Genomic DNA, 20,590 nt, shown 5'->3' with positions numbered 1-20,590 from the left:
AGCTTTGGAGGTGTACCAAAAAGCATTAAAAGAGCACTACACTCTGTCCAAAAAGCCCCCTCTTCTTCCAGAAACTATGTGACAATCTTTCATGCATTTTAGTCACTCATTTTTACATAGTAAGACACTATATCAATGAAATACATTTCCAAGATACAGCAGAGCTAATTTCCATTTTCTGTCAGCGACATCTCCAACAGATCAAAACCTAACAAGCCCAACACTTCAAACTACAGTTATCCCATTAAATACTTGAAAAACTTTTGTCTACAGAATTTTATGAAAATTTTCTAAATTTGGCATCATCACAGATTAGCAAAGATTGATATAATCACAAAATCATGGTGGGTCAGAGCCAGTGCTCCAGTGCCACTTCCTCTCCTGTGCAGTCCACCCGAGAACCAGCAGCTGTCACAGTACAATCAAGTGCAAAGACTACACAAGTTATAGTTTAACTGGATGTGGAAAAATAATCCTTTAGTCAGCAAGGACAAGAGAATTGTTGAAGAGTCCTTCTTACCTACTGTATACCTTGGAATTTTAAAGCTCACTTTTCTTTTCTCCTTTGGAATGCTGTATTGTTTTTCTTTATTATTTTTTATTCCACTTGGCTGGTGATTAAATTGCTCAGTTAGAAATCACAAGGAATCTATTCCCCAAGACTCACCATTCACTTGTCATTTTGACTGTCCTACAGAATGCTATCATCAACTCTTTTCATTCCAATACAAGCTCCCTCTTTTTCTAGACCATTTTGCTGAAATGTGCAACATAAACCCATCAGACCGTAGGTCACTAGGGTTAAACAGTGAATAGTGATACAGTTTCTCTTCTTAACGCAGGATTATTAGGAACACATCAGGTTTATACTAGCTTTTTATGTGGGCTAACACCTGAGTATCAAGACAAGTTCATATGTGGTCTTTACCTCCGAGTTGCTCAAAACCCTAAAATTCCAACAATAAGAAACTAAGGGAAAGGAACTCTGCCCAATGCCATAGCTACAGCTACTAAGGACTGTGGGGGGAGACAGCTTTCTCACAACTTTCTGTAAGAATGACACTTCAAACCCCTGATTGATGTGTCAGGTGTGTTTCTTCCACATACCTTCTCAATTAGCACAGATCAGCAAGCACATTTAGAGCAACATTCTGGTAAGGCCATGCACTTTATCTCCTAAGGGCTACAAAAATTACAGAGCATGAATAACATGTGGCAGGCAAATGCCTGCCATACTGGGGTATGTTGACTAGAAAGATAGAAATGGTGCAGGCACAGAAACAAGGATTAATTAGAAGCATCTAATGAATATGTTTCCTGCTATCTAAAATAGAAGAGAACACTCCAGGAAGGAAGGGAAATATGTAAATTCACCAAACTAAGAGCTTCAATCAAAAAGACTTCTGTTTGCTAGATTTCACAGCAAAGACACTCCTGCAAATCCCTTCTGTTTGTCCTTCTACCAATAAGCAAAGCTTGTCAATCAAGTGATTGACTCATTCCTTGGAACAAGACCTTCAACTCAGGAGACCCAGCTCCCAGTTCAACTGCCCAGCAGAAAGCTTCCTACTACCAAGTAATTTTTAAATACGATGACACTGTTGTAGCCCATTAGAACAGCAATTAGTACATCTTTAGTGATTAACAGATTTGTCACTAAGCCCTTGCCACCTGCCAACCCGATTCTGCTAGGGAGCCAAATCTGTGAGTGCAAGTGCACAGGTGGCATCAGCAGCACTGTGACACCTTTCTCTCCCACTACCACATCTTTCTACTCCAGGCAGTCCTCTAGGACCAGTGAACAAAGCAGAGGAGCCACCAGCCAGCAGGGAGGAGGACAAACACAACTGCTGTCCACCGAAGGAATGAGGATGTCATGCAGCCAAGGAGAAACAGCCTGGCAGCAGAGGCACAGCAGGCACTGTGCCAATATGACAGCTTCCAGACTTAATCACTTTGGTATCATCTAGTACTGTGTACATTTGCAAACATGGTATTCCATCTTATCAGCGTTGTTTCCATTATTGTGAGAAAGCTTATCTGCACCTCAAAGCAAAAGATGTGAGATTGAACACATCCACTCATCCCTCTGACAATGCCTCAACTGGCCTCATCAGGCACTTGGCTCAGTGGCATTCTGAGCTACAGCTTCTTCACAACAGCTGTGGCATTTGCCAAGGGACAGAAAGAAGGGCTTTTCCCTTTTTTTTTTTTTTTTTGAGTGGGGAGAAGAAGGCAGGAGACAGATGACTCACTAAGGCTTTGAGTACTGAAGGAAAAAAGAATTTCACTGCGAGTTCTTCCCATAACAGCTTCCCGCAAATACAGTAATTTCCTCTATGTGGCTAGAGAATAGTTTGGCTATCCAACTCCGTTCTCCTCTTCATGTTCTTAAACATGAAGAGTGCATTTAAAATATTCCTCTTTCCTTTCCAAATTTCCCATCCTCCCCCACTGCACAGTCACACAGCAAGTATTTATCTAGCATAATCCCAGCAGTCTGCCATGCTTAATTTACTCCTGAGTAAGAGTACCCACACAAGCTGATGGATGGTGGGAGTGGAATACATTTGTGCCAGACTATGCATCATCTTATCTGTTTGGGCTCTCCTAAACCCAGGATGAATACTCTGTTCTATATAACCTCATTATTTTTTTTTTTTCAAGGTGGTTTTCTACTTCCAGCTCTTTAGGAGGAAGAAAACTACTAATCTTATAGCAAGACTTGTGTGCCCCTCCTGCAATGGGTGTTTCTTCTTCTCAGAAAAGCCTTTCTGGTTAACATTCTGATGAGTCCTAATGCAAGGCTCCAGTTACATACTGAAGGTAAGAATTCTTTCCTAGACACCAGAGATTGCAGAGGACTGATTGTCCTGTGCTCCTGTATGTGGTACACCCATTTTGACAGCAGAAATAGTATTTCCCCACACAACGTGTACAAAAGTCTGCACAAACAAATCCCACTTCACTCACTTAAAATGCACAGTGCTTTGGAAACATGCCTACCTGGCACCACAGTGATTAACTGACTGAAAAATTACAGTGGAAAGCCTGAATGTTTAAACCTGACTGATTAAAGGCAATTAACAGCTGCAGATGCTCAGCAGCTGTGCAAGTCAGGTCACTTTTTCACCCATGAGTTCAAAGAACCTTATTTTGAGTAGTCAAGCTTACAGATCAGTTTTGAATTAGCTAATTATAAGCTTTTCATCTGCCAGTAGGACCTGTAGGCTCACAGTCCATGTTTCTTTGTGCTAAATTTCTCTTTGCATCATTAACAGAAAAGCTAATAGGTACAAAACAGAACAGGAATAGGTACAGAACAGAACAGAAAGAAAGATGGGGAGCTCTTACTCGAGCTTGGGTGTCTAAGGTGTAGTTTTATCAGTATAAGGAATACCAGAAGCTGACTTCAGTACACATGCTTGGTGAAAACAGTGTGACTACAGGTCTGTGTAAAAGGTTTAGGAGACATTACACTTCAAGTAACACAAACCCAGTGTTCAGCCATACCACAGCACTCTGAGATAAGAGATGTTCCACTTGAGGAAATAACTGTCCTGCATTGAACTGTCGTCACACATTGAACTGAAGTCTCTTCAGAGCTCCAGCTTGGTCTAGGAGAAATAAACAATTATGTGATATGTTGTAACAGAATTGCTGTTAAGCAACATCAAGGTAATGATTTACTCTTTTTAGTAGTGCTGTCACAAGATTAGAGACTAATAATTTAAGCCTCTGCTGCTTGGTTGCAGGAACTAGCTCTGAAGGGTAACTACGGTCTGGTTTGAACACCAACCTCAGCACTTGGTCACATGCAACTTTTGATGAAGTTAAGGGGAACTAGGTAGAGTTTGAGGTGGAATTTAAACCAAAACTTTTTACTTTATAGTAGAGTTTTAGCAAGTTTTACAAATACACCAATAGAGAGATTGTCAGTCACCCAAGCTGAGGTTAGAAGTATGGTAAGTCTTGTAGAATCATGTAACAGCTAATAAAACATGAGATGAAGGACCATTTCAAAGAGATTTTGACTTGCAATAAGATTAACATGAAGATATTGAAAGAAACCACAAATAAAAATCTAACTGCTAATTCTGTGAGAATTTTTAAAAGTCTGTATTTGTAAAAACTACTGTTTCCAGAATCATGATTAATGTCTACCGCTACAATCGCTTAATTTAAAATTACAACAAGGAAACAAAGCTTCCTACAAAACCACTATTTTTTTGTCTTACAAGACATTTCACCAGACAAGACAAGGTATTCACAACACTCTACTTCCACCTCTCTTCTTCTTTTTCATTACTAAGCTGTTATTACATGAAAAATGAAAATTAGTAAAATATGCTTTTACACCTATTAAAATCTGAGCTGTTGCCCTGAAGTGCTGCATTAGTAAAGAAAAAGTCATCACCTGGAGAGTAGGAAGCTTATTTGTCTGGAGAAGAACTGAACATGGAAATGGGAACTGACATGTTAAGTAAGATTTCCCTTCTCCAAGGGTTCCTGCTTTTCACTGCATATCTTTAAATGAAAAACTTAATAATAATAAAAGATGAAGTTGTAATTTCAGTTGAAGAACATTTACAATTAAGCTTTGCTTTTGTTTAACAATTAATTATCAAATTGCACAGCACAGGTTTATGGTTCACCTAAATAGGAATACTGCCAGATAAACTAGACCTGACCTTATTTCTGTCTGTTACAGCAGAATTACACCAAAAGATGCAGTTCAGCTGGCTAACCTGAACAATGAGAAAGTATATTTACACTGAGTAACAATGGAGTTCAGTGCACTGAAGTCTAATCTAAATTCACATTCTTGTCCTTTAAGAGAGAGAACCCATTCAATCAGACTCTATTTCCACCACCCAGTATGGTTTTGTTTCATTTTCTTGACCATACAAGTACAAAGCTTAGGGATGCTAAATTCTCCTACTTCCTTCTACAATTTGCTCTCCTTTTGTTTACTTGGCTACACTTCAAAATGAGAAATCTTTTGCCTTGAGTCATGTCTATTATGCACAAATCACCTTTCATGATGAGTCTTGCAGCACACTTCCCATCCTCTCTCTTTTGTCAACACTTGGACAAAAAAAGATCTCTGAGGTAGCAACAGTTCCAGACATGCACACTGGTGCCACTGCCTCCCAGTCCTTTCTTTCCAAGTACTGCCAGAAGCAAGAATGAGGAATATCATTCCAACTCCAAATGCAGGTTGTTTTCCTAGAGCAAGTTGGGACTAATCCCTTAACTGGAACTTGGTAACCAGTCTTAAGCCAGGTGCTGAAAAATGACAAATCAGTTAAGAGATGAATCAGAACATCAATTACTAACAGCCAACTCTCAGAACAGAATATTTAAGTAAATTTTTGGTGTATATATTACTGCTTCTCTTCTGTTTCTTTTTAAGGCCCTAGCCACTATGATGAGGGATTTTAGTTTAGTTTCTGGTTTTTTAAAAGTGCATGCTACCTTTCCCATTAGAGGAAAGGCTTAAATATACAGTACAGGCACGTGGGAGGAAAAAGAATAATAAATGCTTGCTTAAAATACAGACATTGTCTTCTTCCTAGGGACCTCATTCATAACCTTTGCATATTTGTGCAGTGCTTCTGCCAGCAACAACAGAAATTCTAAAATTTCTGGGGTTTTGTACTCCCCAGAAGAGGTTAAATAGTGCTCAGCATAGCTATCAGATTTTTTTAAAAAATGAAGACTGGTATTTTTACTGAGTTGTTGCTCCCATATGAGCTCCAATAGGAATTCCATTTTCTTATTTAGAGGAAAACATCTGGCTTGAAGGATTTCTTGTTTGAAGAGTCCTTAAAAGTGAGTTCATTTTTAAAGGCATGAATCTGACTTTCTCCCAGCACTCATTTATTTAGCAAAGCTGAAGGGATAACAAAGTACGAGTCTTGGTTAAACATGTTCAATACTTTTCCTCTTTGGGGATTGCAATATAGTCCCTGCACTGAAACAATCAAGAATATCAAAGAGTTTTACACAAGTCCTTTGTGCATGCACAAGATATTGCACATTTTAACAAAGTTTTTGCAATCTCTACTACATCAAGCAACAAAAGCCATAATCTGTTTACATGGAGCACTCTATAGTTTTCATAAAGTGATCTTGAATGTATGTGTAGGTACTAATTTTTCTAAATGCTTAATAAGAGAGTGAAAGTCTCTTAGTGTAGACACCTAAATCCACTTGGAGTAATGAGGAATAATCAGGAATTAACGAAGTCCTTAAGTGCTTACACACTACCACATATAGTAGCACCACCTACATAAATCAGTCAGTCAAAATATAAATAAAAGAACCCCAAATTCCTGTATTCCTGCCCTAAAATATCCAAAAAAAGAGGTTTACCATGACCAAACCAAATTTTGTGTTTTTCTAATTTACAGAAGAGTGGTAGAGCAAAGTTTAACTAAGAGCAAAGCATTTATCTTTTAAAAATGTAAGGATATAAAGCCAGTTTGAATTGGGAAGTTTCTTCTTCGCCAAATTAACATTAGAAAAGCTGGGTTGGAATTAGAGACATATGCATTTTCTAGAAGAGAGAACACATCTAATGATTCAAATGTACCTACTGTTGCATTAGGATTGAAGTGATTGCGATCATACGTGATTAATGATGTACAGTTTGTCAGTTGATGTTATAACTTAACATAAAGAAAATAAAAATCCAGAAAGTTTTAACCATAACCAGCTGAACAGTGAGAATTTTCAAACATTAAGAGGATGAAAACAAGTGCTCCCTGGACTACTTGAAGTTTTACCTGTGGCTTTTCCAGAAAGAAAAGATTGTAAGGAAGAAAAGGTGTGCTTTCCCCACCTCGGGGCAACTACAGACATGAAAGTTAATCCAGCAACAAAATTCAGCAAGAAGCTATTCCTAAATTCAGCCACACATTTATTTCACACCATCTGTCTAGCTCAGTTCTTTACAGCTGTTTTAGGAGACAGATCCAAAATGACCACTTCCCATGAAGTTAAGATTTGTCAGAAGTACTTTAGAAAGAGCAATAGCTACACATTAGGTGTCCCTGAATTAGCCTGGTTAAACCAGCCCGTGACTACAGCAAAAAGCCACAAGAGGAATCCTCTCAATATGAATGCAAACTGTGCCCTTCTCTGCTCCTAAAATCACAGTCTGCAGGAGCTGAAGCCATAAGTATTGCCAAGGACTGATTTCTGGGTGATTGTAATTCTTTCTCTGCGCTGTACATCATCCTGAAGTACCTTTCTGCCAAAGATATTCAGATATGCATAACTACTGCAATAAAACAACCTTGGAAGAGATAAGAACTCAGTCATTATAGGAAATGAGCTGGCACACAAACAAAACAAATAGATTATTTCAGTTATGCTGGGATGCTGCAACAGGGGGAGAACAACATTTAGGTTTGTTTCCATAGGAATTCATGTCCCTGCATTCTCCCCTAACTATTGCCTTGCTTAAAATTAATCCCTTATCTCAAGAAAAATTGTTTTCAAATTCCTGCATGTGTGAGATGAAATGTAGACTCGCCAATTCCCTTTCTTTGTAAGGAAAAATTAAGAAATTCAACATAGAAGCGTATGGATAGGAGACAAGATTGAAAAAGACTTCAAACAGATCTTGGAGAAATACTGCAGACACTATATTGCTCTTAAAAAGCACAGTGCAGAAAAATTCTGCTATATGCTCTAGTCTAGTCATCTGAAGCAAGCAAACCAGAGATACACATGCTTGTAATATAAACCATGATAAATAATTCCTAAAGTTAACAACCACACCCAGTGCAGTTATGCTGATCAAAACTTCAGGGCCTTCAATTCTCCCCTCAACATATCACAAAAGGCATAGCTCATTTAGTCATTCCAGCATAAAGCAAGCAGTGTTGATAGGAGGAGAGGGGTGTTGATTAACAAGACTTAGCAATGGCTCATAAATTTTGGAGTAACAGACAGTGACATATGTACATGTGATAAGTGTAAGAAATACACATTTCCTTTAGTAGTATATTTACAGAAATGAGTCAGCCTCAGATTACCTTTGAGGCTGACTTAAATCCCCCTGATTTCTACACTCTCAAAGTTCCTTCCCAACACTGTTCCACTACAGCACAGTACACTGCACTGTTCCAAGGCAATCATGAAAAAATGTTATGAGGAAATGCCTTCATGGAGTAAGTTTACCTTAAAAAAAAAAGGCAGAAGAATGCTTAGCTACACAAGAGGGGAATAAACATCAAAGAGGTTCTTTTCTCGCTTCCATTAAAAAAAAATCCCTATTAGAAGACAAAACACATCATGGAAGAATCATTGTATCAACTAATATTTTTAAATCTAAACAAAACCAATTTATCCTGGCTGCTGCCTGGTAGCTGTCAGGAGTCCTCACCATTCCTTACAGAGCTATTAATCAATGCTACTGCGAGTCTGAGCTTCTATGAACATTCCTGCAAGGTCCAGTAGAAGTATAAACAAGCCAAGATCCTGATCCTTCAATAACACAAACTAAAAGTTGACAAATAGTAGAGTTACTTACATCTGCAAGTACTTTTAAGATCAGGGCTTAAGCCAGAAACAATTAATGGACACAATGCTTGCACAATGCTGCACATTCCAAACAACTTATGAAGCTGTTGGATAGTCTGACAAAAGTATAAGCTACCCATTGTCTAACATCCCATGCCAAACAGGCTGGAAGATGCACCCACACAAAGTCAATGTTGTCAGGCTAAACACAAACCTCTCTATTCCTGCAGTCTTGTAATGCAGAGCAATAAATGCACCAGCAACCTAAGGGCTGTGGGGCAAAGAGTAACACTGCAACCACCAGGTTTGAGCGTCAGAGGCACTTTTCCTACAGGCAAAATGACAAATATGTATGTGCCTTTTGGTCATCCGTGTTTGTGTTTCGGTGCTGTAAAGAAGAAGTTAACACTTCTCAAGGCATTTCCATTTCTATTTAGCACCTGTTACCAAAGTGGCTGCCATGTCTGGTTTTCTGTCAAAGGAGACTGCTTCACATCCATTTAAGAAATTGCACAACAAGACTTTTCATGCCCTCTATTTTGCATTTTTTGTAGGCAAGCTAAATTTTTTAGCAACAATATTAGATTGGAAATCTGGCCTTCGAAGTACAAGCGGTTCATCTGCCTGCAGGAGTTTACAGATTCACAGTCAGCTGGTCAGATTGGCCTCAAACACAGGAATTCTCACTCAGCCCTGCCTGAGGTTTCTGCAGGAACTTACCTTGGTGTGTTCCTTCTTACTGCTTTGATAACTTCAAACCCTTTAACCCTTTCTAGAACTGTCATGCCTGCATCTCCCTCCTTTATAACTTTTTTCTAAAAAGAAAAGCTCTTTATTTTCTGGACCTTTTAGCATGAAGCTGTCATGCTTTGTGGAAAAGTTTATGGAAAGCTGAGAGATTTTAAAACAAGAAAATTACAAACAGGAAACAGTATTTAACCCACCACTAAGCTGACCCAGTAATGGAATATTGGCAAGGGGTATCTGTTAATCAGCTCTCCTGCAACAGCAAGATGGCTGTAAAATACTGCAACAGGAAGGGAAAGAAATGTGTTATGCCTAGAAGAAAAATAGCAAGTTAATTCTGCTTTCGTCTAAAGCATGAAAGAGGTGCATTAAGGAAATAAACAACAGAGGCTTCAGCCCTATATTTCCTGTACAAATTCAAGCAAAAATAAACAGAAGATGTGTATAATCATTCAGATCTAAATTTAATTCATAGTCTGTGACACACTAACCATTAGAGCAGAGAAAAAGTGGAAAATTGCTTCTTATAGTAAGAAACATACCAGCTTAATGCAACTAATTTCCAAGCAGAAACTTCAATGCACAGCCAGACCAAGCACAGATCAGCAGGACACTGTGACATGCACTCAGGAACTACTGCACCTGTAATGATGAATTTAGACACAGCACGAGGCTGGTTCAGTCCCACTGCTGACCTGTACTCTGTCAGCATCAAGACTCCAGAAACTGGTCTTAGCAGACAGGACTTCCCTGTAGGAGGGGAAACATTTATCCACTATCTCAATTCACTTGGGATAGCAGTATGCAGTTTGCATTGGGGATAAAAGCTGACAAATTAAATAAGCACATGCCAGGTGTCCTCACTCTCTACTGCTCCCAGAGGCAGAGCACTTACACCTGCAGATGGACACGAACTTCATACCTAGGCTGAAGTGACAGACGCAACCCCAGTAAAGAGGAGGCATCCAAGATTAAAGTAGAGAGTGACACTAAAGAAAATGCTGCACAATGCATTTGTACCCTATGTTTCAACTCTAAGAAGTCTTGCCTCATCCTTTAACATATATATATTATCACTGGAAACATGCTAGGAAATTAATCCTGATGTGCCCAACTCAACGCCAAAGCCACAGCTCAACACAAGTAGGCAATACAGCTCTCTGATTCTTCCCTTTCCAAAGGAAAGCAACTATGCCCTTTTTCTGCGCCCAGAAGAGCCTTTCCTTTCCCCACGGGCAGACTCACACCGATGACTTTACTCCATCCCACCTCCCACCTCCAGGTGAGCAAAGCGGCACCGAACTGACGGCGTCAACCCATGGAGAGGAGATTCCTGCTGATTCCCCCAGAGCCGCGGGAACCGCAGCTTCCCCAGGGACCCCGGGCGGCCGCTCCGGGGGCCGCCAGCCCCGCGGCTTTCCCCGCCCGGCACTGGGGCTCTGCGAGGGCCGGCCCGGCGCTTCCCGAGGCTCCCGTGACTCACCCGAGGAGTTTCCCGGCGCTCTCCAGCAGCGCCGCGGCGGGAAGAGGGCCGGGAGACGCGGGCACGGGGGAGCCCAGCCCGTGCCGTGCCGTGCCGCCCCCGCCGGGACAGGGGCTCAGCTCCGCGGGCAGCCGCCGCCACGCCGGCCGCTCATCCCCGTGCGGTCAGCGCGCCCCGCGCCCGCCCCTTCCTTCACCTGCCGGGGCCGGCCCAGCCTCCGCTCCCGCCCCGCCGGCGCCGCCCGTGGGAGCCGCCGCCGGGAGCCGCCGGCGGGCGGGGAGCGCCGCCCCTGCCGGGCTGCCGGAAGGACAGCCGGGATCGGCGGGGTCCGGCCCCAGCCCAGCCACCGCTCGGCTCCGCCAGGGCTGCGTGTGCTGAACGCTGCCGCCGGCCACTGCTGGGGTCTGTCCGCACCTGGCGCAGCATCACTGAATCCAGATCGTCCACTCAAACCTATGGCCGAACGCCACCACGTCAATCAGACCGTGGCACTGAGTGCCGCGTAGTGTTCCCGTAAACACCTCAGAGACAGTGACTCCACCACCTCCAGAAACTACAGCCCCAGAGGACGTGACCTGGGGATCGGCTTTTTTCTGACTGGCAGCAGGGTCTGACACAGGTGCTTGCCTGGAAGTCACCAGGGGCGGGGAGAAAGGAGGTTGTAGCATAGCTACAAACGGTGACATTCCTTTGCGAGTGTCCTGTGTCCATCGGGAACCCCATGCAGGCACAGCCCCAGGTGTCCTGCGCCCATGGGGAAGCCCGTGCCGCACTGCCCCGTGTGTCCTGTGTCCATGGGGAACCCCATACAGGCACTGTCCCGTGTGTCCTGCGTCCATGGGGAACCCCATACAGGCACTGTCCCGTGTGTCCTGCGTCCATGGGGAACCCCATACAGGCACTGTCCCGTGTGTCCTGTGTCCATGGGGAGCCCGTGCCGCACTGTCCCGTGTGTCCTGTGTCCATGGGGAGCCCGTGCCGCACTGCCCCGTGTGTCCTGTGTCCATGGGGAACCTGAGCAGCACTGTTCCGTGTGTCCTGTGTCCATGGGGAGCCCGTGCCGCACTGTCCCATGTGTCCTGTGTCCATGCAGAAGCCTATGCCGCACTATTCCGTGTGTCCTGTGTCCATCAGGAACCCCATACAGGCACTGTCCCGTGTGTCCTGTGTCTATCAGGAACCCCATGCAGGCACTGTCCCGTGTGTCCTGTGTCCATGGGGAACCCCATACAGGCACTGTCCCGTGTGTCCTGCGTCCATGGGGAACCCCATACAGGCACTGTCCCGTGTGTCCTGTGTCCATGGGGAACCCCATACAGGCACTGTCCCGTGTGTCCCGTGTCCATGGGGAACCTGAGCAGCACTGTCCCGTGTGTCCTGTGTCCATGGGGAGCCCGTGCCGCACTGTCCCGTGTGTCCTGTGTCCATGCAGAAGCCTACGCCGCACTATTCCGTGTGTCCTGTGTCCATGGGGAACCTGTGCCGCACTGTCCCGTGTGTCCTGTGTCCATGGGGAGCCCCATACAGGCACTGTCCCGTGTGTCCTGTGTCCATGGGAAGCCCGTGCTGCACTGTCCCGTGTGTCCTGTGTCCATGGGGAACCCCATACAGGCACTGTCCCATGTGTCCATGGGGAGCCCCATACAGGCACTGTCCCGTGTGTCCTGTGTCCATCAGGAACCCCATACAGGCACTGTCCCGTGTGTCCTGTGTCCATCAGGAACCCCATACAGGCACTGTCCCGTGTGTCCTGTGTCCATGGGGAACCCCATGCAGGCACTGTCCCGTGTGTCCTGTGTCCATGGGAAGCCCGTGCCGCACTGTCCCGTGGGTCCTGTGTCCATGGGGAACCCCATACAGGCACTGTCCCGTGTGTCCTGTGTCCGTGGGGAGCCCGTGCCGCACTGTCCCATGTGTCCATGGGGAGCCCCATACAGGCACTGTCCCATGTGTCCTGTGTCCAGGATGCAGGTGACATTTAAAATGTGATAAGATGAAGTTTGCTTCGTTCTCACATGTTAAATGTTAATTTAAGATATACTTCTATTTCATTCAAGATTTTAAATTTTATTGGGCTTTTGTTTGTTTTTCCATTTGCCTTTTATTACTTCCCAGATGTTTGGGGGTGGTACGGAAGGTGTTGTAGGTAAAAAAAGAAGGGTTTGGGGGTTGGTTTTTTAAATTTATGTGGTTTTTAGTCACAAAATTTAAAACCATTTAGTGTCAGGGGAAGTTTATGTTAGATATTAGAAAAAGGCTCTTCACCCAGGGGATGGTTGGGCAGTGGAACAGGCTCCCCAGAGAAGTGGTCACAGCCCCAAGCCTGACAGAGTTCAAGAAGCATTTGAACAATGCTCTTGGACCCATGGTGTGACTCGTGGGGATGGTCCTGTGCAGGGCCAGGAGCTGGACTTGATGATTCTTGTGGGTCCCTTCCAACTCAGCTTATTCTGTGATATGAGCAGAGGTGTGAAAAATCAAAATTACATTTAAAAGTATGCAGAAGCAAAATAAGAAAAATATTAAAAACCTATTTTTAAATGTTCAGCAACATAAAATGTGGTTTTTTGTCTTGTAAAAATTATTACTATTTTGTAAAAATTATTACTATTAAATAATTACTATTCTGAGAGGTACAAAGTGATCAGTTTTAACTCCATTTACTTTTGTAACAAGAATGTAACTGAAAAGAGAGCACTCAATAAAGCAGTATTACTAAAACATTGATCTGTGTATCATACTGAGGCTTGTTTGAATAAAAAGCAGCAGATTTCCTTAGTGATCACACAACTTATACTTCAAGCTAGTTTTAAAGATTTTGACCTTTATGGTGGTACCAGACTAGTTTCTGTGGTCAGAAAATAAGGCGGTGGTGCAATATTTCCTGTCAATGCTATTTATTAGTATTTCTCTTTATCATTCACAGAACTTTGTAGTATGAAGTAGCAAAGAGAATCCCTCTTCTGAATACAATAGAGAGGGCTCTTGGTCTGTGAAATGAAAATCCCCGTGTTTAAAGTACAACAGAGACTGACTAAAGCTGGAAATGGGGTTTGGTGATGACCTTTGATTGATTTGTAACATAAACATGGTGCTGTTAACACCTGCTATTGGATGTGAAGGAGCCTCTATGTAAACAGAAAGACCATTTCTGAGTATGAAGAAGGCATTGTGCTGGCAGAGCCTAGGGAAAATGAAGTTTCTTAAGCTTTCTCGCAGTTGCAGCCAACAGCAGCCTCAGGTTTCTGTTGTACAAAGACTGAGAGCTGTGTGCAGCCGTGGGTAGGCTGGGTAACACAAGTCCCATAGGAACACCACAACCAGGAAAGCTCTTTGAATTTAGCTCTTCCTCTGAATTTGGTGTGAGTGCTCTGTCAGAATATCCTGACTGTTGGTGGGAATTACAGCATTTATTTTCCTGCCTGAGTAAACCCAGAACTTTCTGTCCCCAGAGAAGGCAAATTAGTGCATTAAGCTGAAGCAGGTGTGGGGAACCTTCACTTTGTTGGCTGAATATGCCCTGTGATTTCATTTTATAGGGTACAGCCCGTGATTAAAATGACTCTGTGTGTTATTACTGGATAGCAGAGCGTGTCAGCGAGTGGGCTGCCAAACCTGTTGGAAAGGCACACTTGGTCCTCCTCAAGGAAAATATTCCCCATCCATAAAGCAAAGCCTAACACTGATATAAACTGTGTTACAGGGTAACAGGCCCTTCTCCATCTCTCTTCTGAGTTGAATTTTGCTTCTGAAAAAGCTAAGCTTTCTGTGTGACCTAATTTGCATGCAGTCATCCAGCTGGGAGGACTTGGAGGCTTGCTCCTTCCTCCTGGAATAGCTGTGTCCAGCACTTTTTAGGATCATACTTGTGTAAAATCAGGAAATCATAGTTACTTTATGAGTTTGCTCTTTCTCGATTGTGTCAAACTAATAAAGTCATTACTTGAATATGAAGCTTTTATCAGTTCACATAATACATACTCTTGAAATTATGGAATCATAGAATATCCTGAGTTGGAAGGGACCCAGACAAGAATCATGGAGTCCAACTCCTGGCTCTGCACAGGAATACCCCAAAAATCACACCATGTGCTTGAGAGCACTGTTTGAAAGCTTCTTGAACTCTGGCAGGTTTGGTGGTCATTGAAGCCATCCAATTATTTTGAATTACAATAATCTGCTGTTGTGAAGAAACATTCCAACTTAATTTTATCGGTAAATATAACCTATAATGATCTTATCAAAGAGAATGGTCAGGTTAGCCTGACATGGTCTACTACTGGGGACAAATCTGGTTTATCTAATTTATCTCTACATCTTCATAGTCTTTTTTTCTTCAAATTTGCATATGGCAAATCAGATTGAAGGGACTGTAGTTCTTATACTGCTTTCACCTCTGTTCTTCCAGAATACAGAATTTGCATAACCCTCATTATGAAAAATAGGATGTAATTTTTAGCTACTAGACTCCAAATTTAACAGACTTATGAAAATACTTATTCGTGAGTTCATTACCCAGCTCACCTAGAATTCTGAGAAAGACACTGTCCCTCAATGCCTTGTGGCGCTGCTTCCTCCTTCCTGGTTCTCTCTTTTTTTTTTTTTTAGCATGCTTGCAAAGCCTTGGTTTATTTGTTATAATTGCCTTTCCATGTCTAATTTAGCAGACACTTGGCAAGTCTCACTTCCTGGCCTTGAGACACAGTTTGCCTGCGGCCACCAGTCTTTTTGTTTCTTGCACAATCTCTGCTTATACCTGATTTCCCCCTTGTGATGGCTCACTACACACTTTGAGCTCCTGCTGCACCAGGAAAATTTCTCTCCTTGCTTTTTATTCAGTCATGAGGCACAAGGAGTCATAAGGAGCCCAGTGTAAGCTGTCTGCACCAAATCAGGCACCATCCAAAGTGCAAACCTGGGGTGGGAATAAGAATAGGCTGCTTGGGGATTTTTATTTTGGTTGTTTGTATTCTGACAATTACCCTACAAAAAAAAGCACAAAAATATGCTCAGTCTCAAGGAATGAAAGCATTTGTGTCAAATTTCAGACACTTGTACTGTGCTTGAAAAGCATCAGAGAATGATATAACTACAGAAATACAGAAGTGACAGATTAAAAGCTGGAGTCCTGACTGTGGGATTCAGGGCTGGGTTACCTGTTTGAATATACAGCACACCTAAGTCTTTAAATATGCTCAGGCATTTCTCATTCTGTTGTTTACCCCAGAATTGTGCTCATTTTGGATGCTTACTTGCTGCCCTTTCTTTTAGCTGCTTCCCAATGGGAATGCAGACGAGTCTGGCTCCAGAGACACTGTCAAGGGGCCCTAATGGGGCCTCTCAGAAACAGAGCAGTACACATCAATAATGGCATGCTTCTTCCTTGCTCCAAGAGGTAAAAGGATTCTGATCTTCTCCTCAACAGGCATGCATTAAAATGACAATATATTTAGGTACAAAGAGGGTATTTTTCTTTGTTTGTTCACTAGAATTGCCAGAGAAACTTGAAAAGCACTTAAATTCCAAAGATAAAGAGATGTGAAAAAGAGCAAATGTTTTCATTAGCAATACTCTGTTGTGTTTACAGGACTTTTACCAAAACTTTGGTAGAAATGCAACTTCCTTCTTGGCTTTTTTGTTGTTGTTTTTTAATGCTGACAAATACTGCAATTAATTTGTTACATAACCACTTCCAGGGCCCAACTGTATCCCTGTAGAGACAGAACAATCCATTATGGATGGAGGAAGCATGCCAGAAAAAGCAAGGCTTCGTGAAGGCATTTTGCCTATTTCTGTCACGCTTTCCGGCTGAAGCTTTAAGGAAATAAACTCACTAATACTTCTCCAACATATTTGGCTGACAGCTTGTACATCCCTCCTTGTCTTCAATATTACAGAGTTGCTGATGTGCAGGACATGGGTAAAGTGATCTGTCTGTGGTCGTTGCTGTCGCTGGCATCAGATTATTCCAATTCTTTTTTGCTGTGCTGCATTTGCAAGCAGATTGTATCACTCCTCTCTACAGCAAACAACACTCTCTCCTGCCTGGCTCTCAGTGTGCTTGTGTGGAAGCAGCTACAATTTGGGTTTGGCATCTACACTACTGAGATCTGTAATGGGAAACTCAGGGATGTCCATTTGACTAACGTGTTTTCCAGTTCCATGAAATATCTAGAAAGAACATGAACAGTATTTGAAAAACAGGGTTTCATAAAAATTCTAAGAAAGTAATCTGTCACCGACCTTGTTTTCAGAGGGAATAACCACACTGTGGATAGCTGGGATTTTAAATCCCTATGATTATACTTATTAAGTGAAGAGAAGGCCATTATTGAGACTAGAAGAATGTATTTTCCTTTACTTGCCTGCCCTTGTTAGCAGAAAGTATCAGCTTTTCCCACATGACCTCATCTGCTAACCTGTGTTCTAGCAAGCCCAGTGAGAAACATCAGTTTCCATTATAAGTTCCAAAGGAATATTTCTTTAAAATCCAGAATGTAACTAGTTTCACATTAAGCATATAATTAGAATGACAGTAAATGCTAAATTTTTAGTGGTAGTGAAACACATCTCAAGGTAAAGTCCTGTTTTTTTCACTTTTGAAACTAAGCATACGAAAGATAGCCTCAGCTGCAGGGGCAGAGAATCCCAAATAACCCCCTGCTCAAGCTGCAACATACAACTCATGATTTGAGTGCTCTGTGCTGTGATCTCCTCCTACTCCTTCCAGTCTGTTGCAGCAAACTGCAAGGTAACGGAAATCATCAGAACAATTCCAGTCTGCTGCTAGTGACTAACAACATTTTCATCTTGTCAAAGCCATATAACTTACATGGCTGCGAAGTTTCCAGAAGGAAACTACCACTCACGTAACTACAGCCCTTTTAAGATGGCTCACACCAAGAAGAGTGAAGGGCAAGACATAAAATCCAGCATAGCAATACAGCCTTCCACAGTTCTCCGGCTGCAGACATGCTTATGAAGGCAAGAACACCAGTGAGCTTGGTGGCTACAGGTTTCAGTACCACGTAGGAGGATTTAGGTATGAAATCATCATTAGAAGAACATGAAAGCAGACATGTCTCAGGAGCAGGCTTTATTTTGGGCACAACAAAAGGAGCAGCATCCCAGGGTTGAAGGCTGCAGCAGCACCAAAACCTTTCTAGTGTGAGGAAGCGTGGAGCTCCTACAGACTTCTGCCTGGTGGAGGGAGCTGAAGTTGCTGGTGTGGGTGGCAAGTACTGCCACAGAAACCAGGCAGTTTCCAGCTTTGCACCCTAACAACAGGACACTGAACAACCCTCATCCTGCCCTTTGAGCTTAATGATATCCTCATGCCCTTTCTCAAATCCTTCTTCATATGTGGGCTATGTTTGCTCTGTTGCTCCCACAATTACCTTTAAACACCTGTTAACACGACAACTTTAACTCTCTTTAACGCTGCTTTTAGCATCTTCCTGACAGGCATCCTCACTGCAATCCTCCTTTTGAATTGAGCAAACCTGAGCAGATATTTCACATCCTGCAAGGATGTGGGATCTGTCACTGTGTCCTTTAAAACCCAATGTGTATGCAAATACATACATAATAATGAATTTTAAAAGCTTAAAAGCATAGTAAGATAGACCAGCACTGTTGTTTAAAAGCAATTTGCAAGAAGTATAGAAATTGATAGTAAATCCTTTTCCAAATGCATCAAGTGCAGGAAGCAAACCAGGGAATCAGTAGAGTCAATATGTTCTTGAAGTTTAAAGTTAGCCTCAGAGAAGATAAGATCATATGACAGCATTACAGAAAAGCTGAATAAATATCTTACTTCTCTAAGACAATTAGGGAAGTTCCCATGCAAGACCCTTTCATGCCCTTTCCCAGGAGTTCCAAGGTAATATAGTCAAACTGCAGTGTTTAACCTTTGGCTTAAAACCAGAGTTGTTTCTGAGAAGAGAAAGGCAATAAATGTGACTGTGATTTTTCTTTAATTGTTCCAAAAGTCAGGGTTCTACAGGCGTGGCATCTGGACCACAGTGAATTAATAAAGAGTGTAGTAAAACAATTAGGAGAGGCAATAATGTGTTATGAAGGAGTCATCATTGCTCTTAGAAAGAAGACTTATGTCTCACAAGCAAATCTGCTGGAGTTCCCTGAAAGAGTCACTGGGCATGTGAAAAGGGAGATCCAGCACATATGACCTATTCAGATTTCTAAAACACCTTCAGTGCTGTTATTTTTCAAGACTTTTCAAGAAACAAACCGCCAATATCCAAAAAAATGGCAAAAAGATGGGAAAAAAGAAGGCACAATTTAAACAGGGTTTTTACCATGAAAAAAGCCATTTTCCTTCCTTGGTGACTGGCATGGCATTAAAGCTGCTCAAAATAGTCATAAACAACTTAATGAAAGTCCTATAATGCAAAACTTGCTGTGAGAAGGGAGAATAAAAAATGTGCTGATATTGAGTTATTTGGGGTAGTAAAGATAAATGCTGGGTGTGGGGAGAGGCTTAATAATACTGAGCAACAGGGCAAGCTGAAATGCAGAGCACATAATTGCAAAAATCTTCCTAACAGCAAATAAAATGGGCCCTGAGCTGGTTGTTACCACTGAGGAACGAGAGCTTGTGTTGTAAGAGTTCCAAAAAGCTGGTGGTTCAATAGTCAGCAACAGTAAAACTGCAAACAGAACATTTAGTGATTATCAGCAAGGGAACCAAGAACAAATCTGAGAACAGCCTCATGCCATAGTACAAATCCATCAAGCTTCACAGGCTGGAAACCTTTCACTGCAAGATTTTCACTGAAAAAAAAAAAAAGGCAGAGGAAAATGCCACAAAATGTGGTGATTGTGTGATTAAACTGTAGACCTTGATTCAGGATTTTAGGAGTTCAGTCAGGTTTCAAGTGAGCCTGGGAAAACCTGAAAAAAAAACCCATCATCAACTGAAAAAATATAACACTTCTCCCTCCAGAACCTTCACCTCCCTTCACCACTTTGAAGATTTTGAAGAAAACAAGTACTGGGCTAGACGGACCTTCCATGGGAACAATAAAAACATTCTTACAATTTTATCACTGCTCTTAAAATATGTTATACAAATTGTTTCCCTGTTGTTATAGGAATCCCTCAATGGGGATTTCTCTGTAGTCACCTGATGAACTGTAGTTTGGCTCTTAGCACCTGAGTCATTGTGTCATGTTTCATCAGGTTCAATCCATTGCCTGGAGCATTCACCATGAACTTTGCTGGAACTTCCTGCAAGACTCAGATGAAGCTAGTACAAACAGTAAAAACTCAGCACCTCTGAATTTTGGGGTTTTTTACCTTTCCTCCAATGGTCAAAAAGGAAATATCCATGGATTTGCTATAACTGAGTTATTGTGGCATAGCAATGCTATCAGGATGAGAGAGAACCATGTAGAAAATCGTCTCACCCTTCAGAAAGGTGATGGAGAGGACAGCTATTTCTCAAAAGGGCACAGACAATGAAAAGGGAGCTGAAAGCTCCTTAGAAACCAAACCTAACAACCAGAAGACCCACAACAGTCTTGTGATTGTGACCGCTGTGGACATCTGTCCAACAACTGTGCCAAGAATTCAATTAATAAGCCAAGAACACAGCCAGAACTGAACAAAGGAGTGCTGTCTCCTTGGAAAAGCTCTCTGGTACCCTGCAGTCTAGCTCTGAAGAGCACACACTCTGTGACAGACATGACTCCAGAGCCCAACACCCCACTTTAGATTGAAGAACATATCCCATATGCAGCATTTCCAAGAGAAGTTTAAACATCAAACTGTATCAGTCCTAATGAAAATATGTGAACCTTGAAC

At 42.3% G+C, this 20,590-nt stretch overlaps 1 protein-coding gene across 3 annotated transcripts in view; it reads right to left on the bottom strand.

The window, feature by feature from the left end:
• SH3BP2 (SH3 domain binding protein 2) overlaps window positions 1-10,811 on the bottom strand; it is a 35,376-nt gene extending 24,565 nt beyond the window's left edge. Inside the window, exons 1-3 of one of the 3 annotated variants that reach the window (XM_068188519.1) lie at window positions 10,766-10,789; window positions 9,978-10,032; window positions 3,514-3,617 (exon numbers count right to left, since the gene is read on the bottom strand). The gene's annotated coding sequence lies outside the window, so the exon portion shown is untranslated. Of the gene's footprint in view, window positions 1-3,513; window positions 3,618-5,036; window positions 5,365-9,977; window positions 10,033-10,765 lie in introns of those variants that run through there. The other 2 variants (XM_068188518.1, XM_068188520.1) reach the window with 2 other exon arrangements.
• Between the last annotated feature and the right edge of the window lie 9,779 nt (window positions 10,812-20,590).

The sequence above is a fragment of the Anomalospiza imberbis genome, chromosome 4 (genome assembly GCF_031753505.1).
Source record: "Anomalospiza imberbis isolate Cuckoo-Finch-1a 21T00152 chromosome 4, ASM3175350v1, whole genome shotgun sequence".
Lineage (NCBI taxonomy): Eukaryota > Metazoa > Chordata > Aves > Passeriformes > Viduidae > Anomalospiza > Anomalospiza imberbis.
The sequence above is the reverse complement of the archived record's forward strand: the minus strand, read 5'-3'. Positions and strand labels throughout refer to the sequence as shown.